The following is a 16,887-nucleotide window of genomic DNA, read 5'->3' as shown; positions in this document are numbered from 1 at the left end:
TTTCGCCTTGCAGCAAGAAGATCCCTGGTTTGCGTCCAAGCTTTCCCAGGATCATTCTGCATGGAGTTTGCATGTTCTCCCTGTGCATGCATGGGTTTTCTCCAGGTACTCTGGCTTCCTCAACCAGTTCAAAAATATGCTGAGGTTAATTGATTACTCTAAACTGACTGTAGGTGTGAATGCAAGAGTGATTGTCTCTATATGTAGCCCTGTGACAGACTCGCGACCTGTCCCCTGCCTTTACCTTAGTCAGCTGGGATAGACTCCAGCCCCCCCATGACCCTAATTAAGATAAAGCGCTGTATAGAGGATGGATGGAGTATGCTTCTGCAATAAAAAATGAATTTATTTTAAGGCTTTCAATACATCTTAACCAGGGGTGCCAATAATTATGAAGGGTGCTGTAAATTAACTATTTGAATCAAACAGATTTCCTCCAGCCACAGTAGTGCTGTGTAGACACAATGCTCAGTCGCTGGTGTCTACGTTACAGATACAGCTAAAGTCATTGCTCCTCCTGAAATTGTTGTTGCCTGACTCAGTGCTGGTATTCATCATGCTGCTATCACAACTACTGGTGTTGCCAAACATTATTTATGCTTGCTAACAAACCGGCATTCTTCTCTGCACTCTGATTCTACAGAAGCACTCAGAATTCCTCGACTGACCAATCAGGAGTTGACTGAAAGTATTCCACAGATCAGGAATTGCTTGGAATTCAAAAATTTGATCTCATAAGTAAAGTTGGCTATTGTTAAGATGTTAATGGTACTCCTACTCCGATACTGCTTATCAATCTGGTACTTTACCAGTAGTCTTACCAGTACTTTTAAAAATATATTTTTCTTCTTCTTTAAAAAAAACTGAACAAATCAAGTAGAGGCTTAAGATTTCTTTGTTTTCTCATCCATGCTATATGTACTACCAGTCAAAAGTTTGGACACACCTTCTCATGTAATGTTTTTTTTCCCTCTATTTTCATGACTATTTATATTGTAGATTGTCACTGAAGGCATTAAAAATATGAATGAAGATATATGGAATTATGTAGTAAACAAAAAAAGTGTGAAATAAGTTAAGTTAAAGCATGCATTATATTTCAGATTCTTCAAAGTAGCCACCTTTTGCTTTGATGACTGCTTTGCACACTCTTGGCATTCTCTTGATGAGCTTTCTGAGGTAGTCACCTGAAATGTTTTTAACTTCACTTCATAGTTTTGTCTTCCGGGGGAGGGTGGGTCGGAGAACCCAGGCACAGACACACAGGAGCAAGCAAGGAGTTCTATTAAAGCAAACAATAAGGCTGAGCAGAACAGAAAGTGGTAATGGGAGAAGTCAGGAGACTGGAGAACCAAACAACTTAAGATCTAGGGATTACTGTCAGGGTAAACTCAACACCCTAATAGACCTGGCAATTCGCCTGGATAACTGTCTCTGAGAGCGCCGCCGGGAGAAGAGGGTCCAGGCTAGCCAGCCCTTCCGGCCTTGCCTTTCAGTCCAGCTCCATCCCTACCCCGGCGTCCATGGACCCAGCCCTGGAACCAGTCCTCCCAACCGTCCACCCTCTGCTCCCACCCAACCGTCATCGGGGAGGAACCCATGCAGCTTGGCCGGGCCCACCTCACCGATGAGGAGAAGGCGGCTCGCCACCAACAGGACGCCTGTCTCTAATGCGGTGAGGTGGGACATTATGCGGCCACCTGCCCGACCAAGCTGGGAAAGCCGCGGCTCACCGGTGACCGGGGGGTGGGGGGGTCCTGTTGAGCCGAATCATTGTTTCCTCCCCCTCGACGCACCTCCGGGTGATGACCACGCTCCAATGGGGAGACCATCAGTACACGGTCGCCGCCCTGGTGGATTCGGGAGCAGAGGGCAACTTTATTGACGAGGCCCTTGTTAAGCAACTCCAGATCCCTACTGAACCAATCCAACCCCCACTGTATGCCCCAGCCCTGAACGGCCGACGGTTAGCCCATGTCCGAGTCCAAACCACCCCCGTCACCATCCGCATTGCTGGCAACCACACTGAAACCATCTCCTTCTGCTCCCTCCAAAACCTGCACACCCCTTTGGTCCTCGGCTACCCCTGGCTCCAACTACACAACCCCCATATTGACTGGACTCTGGGAAAGATCCTCACTTGGAACCCCTCCTGTCATGCAACCTGTCTGATTTCTGCCCTGGCCCTTGGTAGTTCTGCACCTCCTGCCCACCCTGAGCCCCCTGATCTGTCTAACGTTCCCCCGGAATACCACAACCTTGCCCAAACCTTTGATAAGGACCAGGGGCTTCATTTATAAAACATTGCGTAGGATCCATACTAAAAGTTTGCATACGCCGAAAATCTGAAATGGGCGTACGCCAAAAATATTCTGATTTATAAAACTGTGCATACGCACAGCTGCATGCAATTTCCCCTTTATAAATCATACACCAGCTGGAAGATTGCGCAGGTGGATCCACCTCACATTCCGCCCACAACACACCCACATTTTACCATGAATGGTCAATGCAAAGTAACTCATAAATGTATCTGCATGTAAATAAGCTGCTAATCCACGGCATTTTACGCAGCGCCAGCCTGCAGTCTTTTCCCTACACTGCTGTGCATTAGGATGAATGAATCATGTGTTGACCCAAACCACGGTGCCACTAAATTTGTTATGATCATGTCCGATGTACAAATAATTTGTACATTGATTGAATGTACATTTTTTCGGTTCACATAGACAAATTCATTTTCACTCTGAGCCCTTATAGCAACATGAGTGCAGTCAATTGCGCCAATTACATTTGGGAAACCGGACATTGCTGCAAATTGCCGTTTAATGTTGGCCTGTTCACCCACAGTGTAAGGAAACCTGATGTATCGACTGGTCATGTTTATAATTCCATCCAAAACAGCTGGCATTATTGCACTGAGGAATGGTTGTGATATCCCAGACTTAAAGGACATAATTTAACTGTATATCAGACCCAAACGGGATTTAGACAAAAAAAAAAAGCGGGGAAAAATGTAATCTGATATATTCTTCATATAAAACACATACCTGTCGGCAAATTTCTGCTGGAAGGAGCGGGTCGCCAGAAACCCCAGAGTGGTCAGCACCTGTGTCTGTCCTGGGATGGTGTGGTTTCGGCAGGTGGGTCGGTCTAAGACAGGGCCCAGTTCAGCACATACATCCAAGAGCACTGCTCAAGGGAATCTGAATCGGCTTATTAGCCAGTCATCATCATGGGCCAAGAAATCTCTGTGGTCCCTAAAAACTCTCTCCATTCTGAGCCTACCATTAACATGATCTTCCAGCAATGCCAACGCATCCATTGTGCCACATTACGCACGGCTGTCACCCGCTATTTATCCGCTTGATCAGCTATTGGACTGATTGTCACATGCCTTTTCCAAATTATTAATCAATCAGTGCCACTCACCGCTCTATATCATTTGAAGATGGAAGTTTGATATATGAACATAGTTCTGCAAATACAGTCGTAGGCCGAATGGCGCACTATAGGAACATCTACAACAATGAGGGTTTATGATTATCCGGCTCTACAAGTCTAATATGTGATGACAATAAAGGTTTGAGGTCAATCTGGTTTCAATTCACCACTTCACCCTCCAGCACTGCCGTTCCCTCTGTCTCCAAAATGTGCGTAAGCAAGCATCAAAGTTGGCACACTGGTGTGCATATTCTCACGCCAAGTTTGTTTTTATAAATCACAACCTTTGCTTAGACAGTGGCATACGCTACTTTCTAGCCCTGTTTTGTGCATACGCAAGCTTTATAAATGAGGCCCCAGGCCCTTTCCCTTCCTCCGCACCGTCCATACGATTGCACTATTGAACTTCAAAAAGATGCTTCCCTGCTGAGCGGGTGATTGTATAACTTATGACCATGGAAGAGTACATCCGGGAATCCCTGGCTGCCGGATTAATCCGCCCCTCTACTTCCCCGGTTGGGGCAGTATTCTTCTTTGTGGGGAAAAAGGACGGAGGACTGCGGCCTTGTATGGACTACTGGGGGATGAACAAAATCACCATCCAAAATAAGTACCCACTTCCCCTCATTGACTCTGCCTTCACCCTGCTGCACGGAGCCACCATTTTCACTAAACTGGACCTCCAGAATGCATATCACCTGGTCCGGATGCAGGAGGGGGATGAATGGAAGACAAGATTTAACACCCCCTCTTGGCCACTACGAGTATTTGGTGATGCCCTTCGGCTTAACCAACGCCCCCGCTGTCTTCCAGCACCTTGTAAATGAAGTTCTCCGGGACTTCCTGAACCGGTTTGTTTTCGTGTACTTAGACGACATCCTGATCTTCTCCTGCAGTCTGGAGGAGCACCGTCGGCACGTTCGACAGGTCCTGGGGTGCCTTCTGGGAAACCGCCACTTTGTGAAGGCGGAGAAGTGTGCCTTCTATGTGTCGACGGTGGCCTTCCTGGGCTACATCATTGCTGCGGGGAAGATCAGGATGGACCCGGCCAAGATTGCAGCGGTGGAGGATTGGCAGGAGCCCGGGGATCGCAAACAACTGCAGCGATTCCTAGGCTTCGCCGCTTCATCCAGAATTACAGTCAAATCGCAGCCCCCCCTTCCCGCTCTCACATCCATCTCCCGTGAATTCATCTGGTCCCCCGAAGCACGCTCCGCTTTCCACACCCTAAAGTCCCACTTCACCTCTGCCCCCATACTAGTTCAGCCAGATCCACGCCGGCAATTCATCGTCGAGGTCGATGCCTCAGATACCGGAGTGGGAAAAAAAAACTATGACGTGGGGAATCGGGAGCTGCTGGCAGTAAAACTGGCGCTGGAGGAATGGAGGCACTGGCTGGAGAGGGCCGAACAGCCGTTCCTGGTATGGACCGACCACAAAAATCTTCAGTACCTCCAGACGACCAAACGGTTAAACCCCCGGCAAGCCAGGTGGGCTCTATTCTCCGACCACTTCCACTTCACCCTGTCGTACCGCCCCGGAACCCGAAATGGCAAACCTGATGCTCTGTCCCGCATCTATTCAAAGGAAAGCTCCCCAGAAAACCCTGAAACCATTCTGTCTTCCTGCCACCTGGGTTGCCTCACCTGGGACATTGAGACCACGGTCCGCCAGGCCCAACCGCACCAGCCCGTCCCTAAAGGGGGTCTTCCAGGAATGCTGTTCATACCGGACACCGTTCGAGCTAACATTCTCCGGTGGGCCCACTCCACCCAGCTCTCCTGCCACCCAGGGGTGTCCAGGACGCTAAGCGTTCCTCTGCCGGAGGTTTTGGTGGCCTTCCATGTCCCTGGATTGCCGAGAATACATTGCAGCCTGCTCCGTCTGTGCCCAAAACAAGACCTCCAACCAGCCTAGTGCCAGCCTCCTCCATCCTCTGCCCATCCCCAGATGACCTTGGTCCCACATCGCCCTAGATTTTGTTACCGGTCTGCCTCCTTCCCAGGGGAAAACGATCATCCTGTCCATCGTAAATTGTTTTTCCAAGTCCGCTCACTTCGTTCCGCTTCCAAAGCTCCCCTCTGCCCATGAGACCGCCGATCTGTTGGTGGCCCACATTTTCCACGCCCATGCCATCCCAGTGGACATTGTCTATAACCGTGGGCCCCAGTTCACCTCACAGGTCTGGCGGGCGTTCTGCTCGGCGCTTGGGTCCAAGGTCAGTCTCTCCTCCGGTTTCCATCCGCAGAGTAACGGCCAGACGGAGCGGCTCAATCAGGAGATGGAGGCCACCCTCTGGTGCGTAACATCTAGGAACCCTAGCTCCTGGAGCTCCCAACTTCCCTGGGTGGAATATGCACACAACACCATCCCCAGTGCCGCCACCGGCATGTCCCCTTTCCACTGTCTCTACGGGTACCAGCCCCCTCTGTTTACAGACCAGGAAGAGGGAATCGCAGTTCCATCTGTGGCCGCTCACCTCCGCCGATGCGCTTGGACCTGGCGACAGGCCCGTGCCGCCCTCCTCCGGGCATCCTGTCGCACGCAGGACCAGGCCAACCAGCACAGATCCGAGGCGCAGATCTACGCGCCCGGTCAGCGGGTCTGGCAGCCAAAAAATTAGCCCCCCGTTTCATTGGTCCTTTCGAGATCGAGAAAATCAACCCCTCTGCTGTTCGCCTCAAACTCCCCCAGTCTATGCAGATCCATCCCACCTTCCACGTATCCCAGGTCAAACCGGTTCAGGAAAGCCTGTTGACCCCTCCCGTTCCGGCCCCTCCACCGCCCCGACTATTGAATGTTGAACCCATTTACACCGTCTCCTGCCTTCTGCATGTTCGCCGCCGGGGTAGGGGACTGCAATATCTGGTGGACTGGGAGGGCTATGGCCCGGAAGAGAGGACCTGGGTGCCCCGGAGCCGGATCCTGGACCCTTCCCTCACCCGTGACTTTCACCGTGACCATCCGGACCGGCCCCGTGGGGCGCCAGGAGGCGCCCGTTGAGAGGGGGTACTGTCAGGGCCTCCTCCTTCCCCTGTCCTTCCTGACATCCAAATCTCCTTTCCCTACCTCTCTCACTATCTCTCTTCCTCTCTCTCCCTCTTCTCTCTCTCTCCCGCTGCACCAGGTGGAGCGCAGCCTTCATGCCTGCCTCCACTTGGTGATTAGCATTTCCCTGCAGAATCTGGGCAGCTCATGATTACACCTTCCTCCATAAAAGACCGGTTCCTGCACCCACAGTCCGCCAGATCGTAAACTCTGCTACGCAGTCAGTTTCCTTCTCGCCTCTCGTAGCTTCCTTAGAAGTGAATTGCACTAACGTTTGTTATCCTCTCCTTCACCTAGAACGATCCAGCTGCCCTGATCTTCTCCCGACCTGCCTGCCCCCTCCTCGGATTCCCCCCTCGGCTCCCTTCCTGCTCCACACCCCGCTTTGGACTCCCTCCTCGGCTCCCTTCCTGCATCGTTACCCTCTCCGGACTCCCTCCTTGGCTCCCCTCCTGCGCCCCCGGATCCACCTGTTGCCTCCTCGCTATCAGACCACCTGCGCCTGGCTTCTTCCCTCCTCCGGCATCCAAATCATCAGTCATCCTGCCGCTGCCAGGCGTCTGCCTGCTCTCCGTCCACCGTGCTCTGGTCCCCCTGGGACCTCCTCTGACCGCTGGTCCCCGGCTCCGTCGTTCCAACCCGGACTCCTCATCACCACACCCTCCTGGACACACTCCTGGCTCCCCTCTCCTTCACTATCTCCTATCTTCCCTCAACAAACCTTCATTCAGCCTGTCTCTGCCTTGGTAGTGTGGTCTCTGCTTGGGTTCCCCACCTGGTTCCGTGACATAGATTACAAAGGGAGGGAGAAAAGGATAAGAGACCAAGACAGAATGGGAGAGACACATCATCATCATCAAACTTTTATTACAGACATAAGGTCCAAATTAAAAAAACAGACAGCACACATAAGAAATGTCTGGAGCAGACAACTGTACCAGTGACACCACAGTTCAGAATGATAGCGTGTGGCACTCATTTTGACATTAGTCAGACTCTTTATGATCGTATTCTCACAGTGATTGAGCCGACAAATAAACCTGTACATAGCGTTTCTCAAAACTGCATTAAATGTTGGAATTCCAGTAGAAACAAATAGGTGACTGGCACTCTCCCATCAAGGCTTCTTCAATATTATTCTTAAACAGTCATTGTATGCCACATTAAGTTTCCTTATGCTTGATTGTTTATAGTTACACCACAAATGAGCCGTATATAACGATGTACAGTATGCTTTAAAAAATGTCTTTTTTACCTCAGTTGTACACATCCCAAACCTGCGAACAAGCATATTGGCCTGAGCATACATCCTGCGGCACTACCGTTGCACATCTTCATCATCTGACAGTTCATCCGTGATAAAATGTCCCAGATATTTGTATTTGCTGCACAAAGTCAAAATGTTGCCACATAATTTAAACTGTGGAAAACTCAAGGCCTTATCGTCTCTTGTTCTACAGATCATTATGACACTTTTACTTGTGTTATACTTGATGTCATACTCCAAGCCATACATAGAACAGACATTTAAAAGTTCTTGGATGCCAGCACTGCTTGGGCTCAATACAACACGATTATCAGCGTACATCAGATGATTTACAAGAGTAGAACCAGTCATACAGCCAGTCCTGCATACATTTAACCGCTGCGACAATTCATCCATATACAAATTAAACAGTATAGGAGAAAGAATTCCACCTTGCCTCACACCATTGGTCACACCAAACGGAGCTGAGACACTACTGCCCCACCTCACCTGCATCACCTGATGGGCATACCAGTACGATAAAATTCTCAAAATGTACTTAGGAACTCCTTGCTGATGCAGTTTTATGAACAACTTCAGGTGATTAACACGGTCAAATGCTTTAGATGCATCAATGAAGCATATAAACACAGACGAGTTTTTACTTTTATACTTCCTGATGATTTCCTTAAGAGCAAATATGCATAGGTCCGTGCCATGCTTTGACTTGAACCTGAATTGATTGTCCACAGAATAAATGATGTCTTGAATTCTGCACAATAGAACCTTTTCCAAGACTTTAGAAGCGATGCTAGCTAGTGCAATGGGCCTATAATTGTCCGGGCTTCCCACGCGACCTGTTTTGTCCTTTATGACAGGGACTAGAGTGATTGAGAGAAGTGCATCAGGCAGAATACCATGAGTCATACAGCAGGTGAAGCAAAGGGCCAGAAGGGGAGATAATCTGATGCTGGCATGTTTTAAATGCTCAGCATATATACCATCAGCACCACAGGTTTTATTGTCTGGCAGTTGTTTTATAGCTTGGTACACATCGTGTGCCGTGATACTCACACACTCATTCTTGCCAATAGCTTCACATTTAAATTGTTCAGTGTGAATACAGTTAAAGAGACTTGAGTAATGCTGCTTCCAGTGCTCCACTATATCATCTGGACCAGAAATGCCGTCCACAGAACAGGGCAAAGTTGTCTTGTTGCTATTCAAAACGCGCACCTCTTTCCAGAAATTCCAAAAATTGTTAACCAAGAGCTTTCCAGCCAATGAATCTGATCTCATACTTTGCTCATTTTTTGAAATAAATCTAATAGCATACTTATATCTAGCATTAGTGAGCTTTTTGTTTTCAAAAACAGGTCCTTGTCTGGGTCTTCCAGCCTGAGCCCACTCTCGTGTAGCTTCACGGGCCTGTTCATAGTACCCAGCTACATACCTATTCCAACCAGGACGCTTGGTGATGTTCTTATTCATCAGCTTATTATATGGTTTCCCACTTTCAACAAGAGCAGTTATTAGTTCATCATAAAACACACATATGTCTTTCCTGTGATCCGCATCAACACAGTTCGGATCATTACATCTGACAACATCATAAGGAATATTTACATTACTCAGCAGTTTGTCAGTTTGAATAAAATAAGCCATAAGGTCTGCCTTAGTAAGGGCCGACCAGTCCAGCTTCCCACTATGCACAGTGCTGTTACTTTTACTTTCAGACAGCATAGGCAACTGCTCAACTTTAACTGAGAATGAAATTGGTATATGATCACCTGTAGCCAGATTGTACAATATTTCCATTGAACCAAGAGAGGCATGTGCATCTGATGTACTTATACAGTGGTCAAGCCACGATGTAGTATGCCATGCTTCACTGATATACACACGTGGACAAAATTGTTGGTACCCCTCAGTTAAAGAAGGAAAAACCCACAATTCTCACTGAAATCACTTGAAACTCACAAAAGTAACAATAAATAAAAATTTATTGAAAATTAAATAATCAAAAACAGCCATTACTTTTGAATTGTTGATTAACATAATTATTTAAAAAAACAAACTAATGAAACAGGCCTGGACAAAAATGATGGTACCTCTATAAAAGATTGAAAACTATTTGACCAGAGTGACATGATTAACTCAGGTGTGTCGTTTAATTGACATCACAGGTGTTTCCAAACTCATAATCAGTCAGTCTGCCTATTTAAAGGGAGACAAGTAGTCACCCTGCTGTTTGGTGAAAAGGTGTGTACCACACTGAACATGGACAACAGAAAGCGAAGGAGAGAATTGTCCCAGGACATCCGAAAAAAAATGATAGACAAACATCTTAAAGGTAAAGGCTATAAGACCATCTCTAAACAGCTTGAAGTTCCTGTGACAACAGTGGCTCATATTATTCAGAAGTTCAAGACCCACGGGACAGTAGCCAACCTCCCTGGACGTGGCCGCAAGAGGAAAATTGATGACAAATTGAAGAGACGGATCGTTGGAATTGTATCCAAAGAGCCCAGAGCAACCTCCAAAGAAATTAAAGGTGAACTCCAAGGCCAAGGTACATCAGTGTCAGATCGCACCATTCGTCGTTGTTTGAGCCAAAGTGGACTTCATGGGAGACGACCAAGGAGGACACCACTGCTGAAAAAAACTCATAAAAAAGCCAGACTGGAATTTGCAAAAATGCATGTTGACAAGCCACAAAGCTTCTGGGAGAATGTCCTTTGGACAGATGAGACCAAACTGGAGCTTTTTGGTAAGGCGCATCAACTCTATGTTCATAGACTCAAAAACCAAGCATACGAAGAAAAGAACACTGTCCCTACGGTGAAACATGGAGGAGGCTCAGTAATGTTTTGGGGCTGCTTTGCTGCATCTGGCACAGGGTGTCTTGAAAGTGTGCAAGGTACGATGAAATCTGAAGACTATCAAGGCATTCTGGAGAGAAATGTGCTGCCTCGTGTCAGAAAGCTTGGTCTCAGTCGCAGGTCATGGGTCTTCCAACAGGACAACGATCCAAAACACACAGCCAAAAACACCCAAGAATGGCTGAGAGAAAAGCGTTGGACTATTCTAAAGTGGCCTTCTATGAGCCCAGATCTGAATCCCATTGAACATATGTGGAAGGAGCTGAAACATGCCATTTGGAGAAGACACCCATCAAACCTGAGACAACTGGAGCTGTTTGCTCATGAGGAGTGGGCCAAAATACCTGTTGACAGCTGCAGAACGCTCACTGACAAATACAGAAATTGTTTAATTGCAGTGATTGCCTCAAAAGGTTGTGCAACAAAATATTAAGTTATGGGTACCATCATTTTTGTCCAGCCCTATTTCATTAGTTTGTTTTTTAAATAATTATGTTAATCAACAATTCAAAAGTGATGGCTGATTTTGATTATTTAATTTTCAATACATTTTTATTTATTGTTACTTTTGTGAGTTTCAAGTGATTTCAGTGAGAATTGTGGGTTTTTCCTTCTTTAACTGAGGGGTACCAACAATTTTGTCCACGTGTGTAAGTATAACTGTCAGTCGGCAACAACAGCTTGCTTGACAAAACATAGTTATGGTCATCACAAAACTGAACCATGTGTCTACCAAATACAGAATTCCCATCTGTTATGTCAGCATTCATATCACCCACCACATAGATACTTGATGAAGGACAACTCTCAACAAAAGAATTTAAAAAGGCAAGCTTATTTAAATATTCATCCTCATTCTGTCTACATTCATAGGGAGTATATACATTTAAAATTACAAAATCCTTATTATCACATGTAAACTGTATTCCAAAACACCAGTCAACACCCAGTCGAACAACATTCACGTATTGATCAAGTGTTTTTCTCCAGAGTATTGCCACACCTCCTGATATCCTCCCTCTGACAATACCCCGGTCATAGTCAGTTGTGGATTCTCCACCTCCGTGAAAATTGTCATTAAAAGAGTTCAACTTCTGTAAATCTTGCCGAGCTAAAAAAGTCTCTTGCAAACATAATATATCACAGTTTACTAAGAGATTGTCAACCACCAAACGACGAGCTTTATCCCCAGCGCTGTTTCCAAGCCGTAATCCACGACAATTATAGGACAAAACTCGTATATCCATAGTTTGGAACTATTGTGCCACCACAACGGAACCATTACACGCACGCTCAACTATGGTGCCAGATATGGCTCTGCTGTTTGCAATCCGACGGGGCTCGTAAAATCACCGAAGAAGGGCACCCTCTGGCCAGAGATCTGGATCATACATCTCATTCACGTCATTGCGGTTCCGGTGGCGCTGCACTGTGGCGACTCGGGCTTTCACGCTGAGGTTTTAATTTTTTTTAATCTTTTAATCTTTTAATTTTCTATACTACTTTTACTTCTTTTTCCTTCTGATGTTCCCTGAATGATCTGTGTGATTGTGATAAGGACAATTGGTCGCTTCGTTGGCCCTTTTCGATTCGGATCATAACATCCGCCGCTCCAGGCAGCTATGTGGTTCGGATCAACCTCTCTCCTGTGGCAGTTGCTGCTGCTGTTTTGGGCCGTCAGTGAAGCCTTGTGCAAGGGGCTGCTTCACTCATCGCCTCTCCCAGCGGGTGATAGGTTGTGTATTGCCTACTCGAGGGAACTGCTGCTTTCGCTGCAGGGGAAAGGCGACGCGCTACCTAGCGGTTTGCCCCCCGAGTTAATATGGAGGACACCGGCTCCCTCTTCGGGCACCGCTGCCACGAGGAAGAGGCGAAGGAGAGGAAGACGTGGCGGGGCGCGACAGAGACTTCGGAGAAGAGGTAACAAACCACCGCTTCCCTCTATCATTTTGAGCAATGCCCGCTCACTACCTAGTAAAATTGATGAACTGCGCTCCAATTGCCGCTATTGTCATGAGCACAGGGAGTCGTGTCTCATGGTTTTTACTGAATCCTGGCTCCGGCAGGACATTCCGGACAGTTTAATTGGAATTGAGGGTTTTTCGTGTGTACGCGCCGACAGGACTATGGTCTCCGGGAAGACTAAAGGAGGGGGAATCTGTGTGTACATCAAGGAGGCGTGGTGCAAACAGTACACTGTCAGAGAACAATCATGTGACCCGGACCTCGAACTTTTGTGTCTGTCTATGCGCCCGTTCTATCTTCCCCGTGAGTTCGGGAATGTCATTATTATGGCCGCATATGTTCCCCCAAGTGGAAATGCGCACAGAGCTTCCAGCCATTTGATTAGATGTGTTCATGATCAACTGCATCGTACTCCGGGGGCAGCTGTGTTTATACTTGGGGACTTAAACCACTGCCGTTTGGAGGGGTCCCTTCCTGGGTTCTACCAGTACATAAAATGCAGCACTAGGAACGGGAACACGCTGGACAAATGCTTTGGGAACATAAAGGATGCATTTAAGGCCAGAGCACTCCCTTCCCTGGCCAACTCTGACCACGTCACGGTTCATCTTATGCCCACTTACAAGACTGCGCTGAAATCATCCAAACCGGTTCATAAAACTGTGTTACAGTGGTCTGAGGATAGTGTAGAAATACTCAGAGGGTGCTTTGCTTGTACCGACTGGAGCATCTTTCACAATTTGGAAATCAACGAAGCCACAGAGACTATCACAGACTATATAAACTTTTGTGTGGACTCTATTGTCCCTAAAAAGAACATTGTTCACTTTCCTAATAATAAGGGGTACATTACTAGAGAGGTGAAGGCTAGTATCAATAAAAAACGACTAGCCTTTAAGGAAAAGGATAGAGTTGCTTCAGCCTTGGCTCAGAAAGAGCTGAATGTAGTCCTTAGCAAAGCAAGGAGAAGGGAGAAGGAGCGCTTGGAAGGAAGCTTTGATTCTAGGGATAATAAAAAACTTTGGGACTCTATGAAAAAGATTACCGGCATCCACACTAAGAAACAGCATATTACAACAACAAATGATGTGGAATGTGCTAATAATTTGAATAATTTTTTTCTAAGGTTCGAGCAGCAAAATAATCAAAAAAGTAGTTTTAATCAAATAATATGTTCTGGGACGGACTGTGATTTTCCAGAAATCGACCAAAAAAGTGTTCAGTCCGTCTTTAGCAAAGTGTCTTTGAAAACAGCAGCTGGCCCGGATGGCCTATCAGCCTTTGTGTTAAGAAACTGTTCAGAGGAATTATCTGAGGCATGGTTTCCAATTTTTCAGAGCTCAGCCTTGTGTTGTGTTGTCCCACAGTTCTGGAAAATGTCTACTATTATTCCCATTGCAAAAACTGCTGTCCCGGCGTCTTACAAAGATTATAGACCGGTGGCTTTAACGAGCTTGGTCATGAAATGTTTTGAGAAAATAATGGTTGCTAGGCTTAAGGCAGAGGTGTTCACGTCCTTAGATCCATTACAGTTCGCTTACAGGCAGGGATTAAGTACAACTGATGCAATTGTTAGTTTAACACATCTTGTAAGTAAGCACTTGGAGAATACTCATGGCTATGCACGCGTCTTGTTTGCAGACTTCACCTCTGCTTTTGATACGGTCTGTCCATACTTACTTGTGCAAAAGTTGAAAGATCTAAACATAAGTCCATCCTTGATAAAGTGGTTCTTTTCTTTTGTAACTGAGAGGTCACAGCAAGTCAGATTCAACGGCTCCCGGTCTGCTGTTAGGTCCAGCAGCACAGGGGTGCCCCAAGGAGCTGTAAGCTCTCCCATTCTTTTTACACTATATACAAATGATTGCAGGAGTATCCACCCGAACAACAAGATTATGAAGTTCTCCGATGATACAATAATATTAAGCTTACTTACAGTGGACATGTGTCCATCTGCATATTTCAAGGAGGTGGCTTCTTTCCACTCCTGGTGTGAGGATAATCACCTCATTCTAAACTCAGTAAAAACAAAAGAGCTCATTTTTGACCCAAAACGCTTGCTAGATCATGACTCGGTCGTCATTGGTGACAGTGTGATTGAACAAGTGGAGTCTGTGAAGTATCTCGGGGTGCACATCGACCACCTCTTAAAATGGAATGTGCATGTAGTTGAACTTTGTAAAAAACTGTCTCAAAGACTTCACTTTCTTAGAAGGCTCCGGTTGTTTGGCGTGAGCCCTAAAATAATGTCTTGCTTCTACAATGCTGTACTGCAGAGCTTAGTCAGATACTGTATTGTTGCCTGGTTCGGCTCCCTTACTGTTCAGTGTAAAAACAAAATTGAGAGGCTTGTAAAAAGTGCAATGAAAACCATAGGCCTAAGGGATTACCCTTCCCTTCAATCTATCTTTGAATCTTCAGTTCTGGCACAGGCAAAAAGCATCATCAGTCAGCCTTTTCATTTGTTGCATAAAGAATATGAACTCTTGCCTTCAGGGAGGCGCTATCGAGCTGTTAGGCACAAAAGCAACAAATTTAAGTTTTCATTTATTCCAACTTCTGTCGCCTTGCTCAACAATAACAGGTGAGGGGCATTTTTTGGTTGCTCGGGGGTGATGGGTGAGTCACCGTGTTAGAGCAGATATTTATTTGATTCATGTTCTTATGTGTGGCTTGCAATTATCTTGTTAACTACCTCAGCACATGCACTTTGAATGGGCAGCGCAACATAACCTATTATCCAATACTGGCACTTCGAAGGGACATATATAATATAAGTCTCAAACTCTTGTGCAAGCACTTTAATTTGGGAGGTGCAATATTCAGTCTGTCGGGTACTGTTCTGTATTTATAAACTGTTCTTAGAATCTGCACTTGTACTTTAGGGACGGTGCAATACTCTGGACATTTGTTTCTGTTGTAATAAGGTAGACGAGCTGCTGTTGTCCTTTGCGAATGTATGTGTTTTTCTCTTCTTTTCATCAGATGTGAGCCCAAGACAAATTTCCCCAAGGGGACAATAAAGTTGATCCTTATCCTTATCCTTATCCTTATTACATTCAGCACATACCTTAAATGAGCTAAATCGGTTGTGCATAGAGTCTATCTTGTTACAAGTAACGTCACGACCAAATTTTTCTTTTAAGTACAGAGCTAGGGTTACTTCATCCAAATCCGGAGAAAATCTTGAAGCAAACACACTCACAAGCTTGGTCCAGACAGTTCTGATCTTGCTAACAGCTCCAGTGCCAACGATGGGGTTGGTGATCCTTGGTCTCTTCACCTGTCCAGGCACAGCAGTGTACTGGCGAGTTGTAGTATCATCCGCTGTTGCGCGTCTGCTTTTCACCACTCACCACTCACCACTTCGGTCCACTTTGGCGACTGTGGTCCACATGAACTCCGCTCCGCCACACTTTTCACCTGGTCCATATCACCATTCAGGATCGATGCCGCAGTAGTGGCTGCATTATCCAGGCTTTTCACATTTGGACCCATATGAGCCCTCACATAGGTCTCCGCCGCCGACGCTGCTGCTACATCCGCATTAGCATCTATAGCAGGCCTTCGCTCCAAAACGCCCACTCGGTCACAAATACCCTTCATGACCATCCGTAGGTCGCTGCAGACATCCGACTGTAGTTTCACTGTGTTTTTCATTGTGGCAACCTCTGCGCTCAGTTGCTCCATTCTTGATAGTAGACATGATACATCCAAGCTATTGAACGTGACAGGCGGCAAGTCATCCAGATAGTAGGATACAAATCTGGGGACATTCTCACCGCACTCGTTCAGGACACGCAAACAGCTTTTGATGTTATTTGCGTCTTTCTGTGTCCCTTTATGTGAGACATTCCTCTGTGTTGTAGGGCAAAGTTCAAAGAGTGCTTTCTTAGATGACTCAATCCACTCAGAGTCAAACGTATTAGAAGCCAAAATTACTACCTCATCCTGGCTCATAGTCTTCATTTTCATGTAGAGGAAACTCAATAGTTCATCTTCTACTACCACTTTTCCATCAACAGTGTGATATATCTCAGGTTTCAAACGTGAGCGTTTAAAAACAGGAGCAGCTCTCACATCAGACGCAGTGTCTGCCATCTTGTCAGCCATTATTGTTCACCCACTGGGTGGGTGTTGTGCCTTTCCGGTAGAAGATCAGATCAGAGACAGACAGAGATGAAGCCAAGGGGGAGAGAGAGGGACAGAAGGAGGGAGAGAGGGAGGAAGAGAAGGAAAGAGGAAGAGAGAAACAGACAGAACTGGGGGCCAAGCAGTAATCCTGACATTTTGATTGCTTTC

The 16,887-nt window shown here is 46.5% G+C and overlaps 1 protein-coding gene across 1 annotated transcript in view; it reads right to left on the bottom strand.

The window, feature by feature from the left end:
- The window catches only part of LOC110968626 (junctophilin-1-like), a 67,427-nt gene that overhangs the window by 8,269 nt on the left and 42,271 nt on the right, over positions 1-16,887 (bottom strand). The gene's annotated exons all lie outside the window — the stretch shown is intronic.

This window comes from Acanthochromis polyacanthus, chromosome 9 (assembly GCF_021347895.1).
Source record: "Acanthochromis polyacanthus isolate Apoly-LR-REF ecotype Palm Island chromosome 9, KAUST_Apoly_ChrSc, whole genome shotgun sequence".
Classification (NCBI taxonomy): Eukaryota; Metazoa; Chordata; class Actinopteri; family Pomacentridae; genus Acanthochromis; species Acanthochromis polyacanthus.
This window is presented reverse-complemented; position numbering and strand designations above follow the sequence as displayed.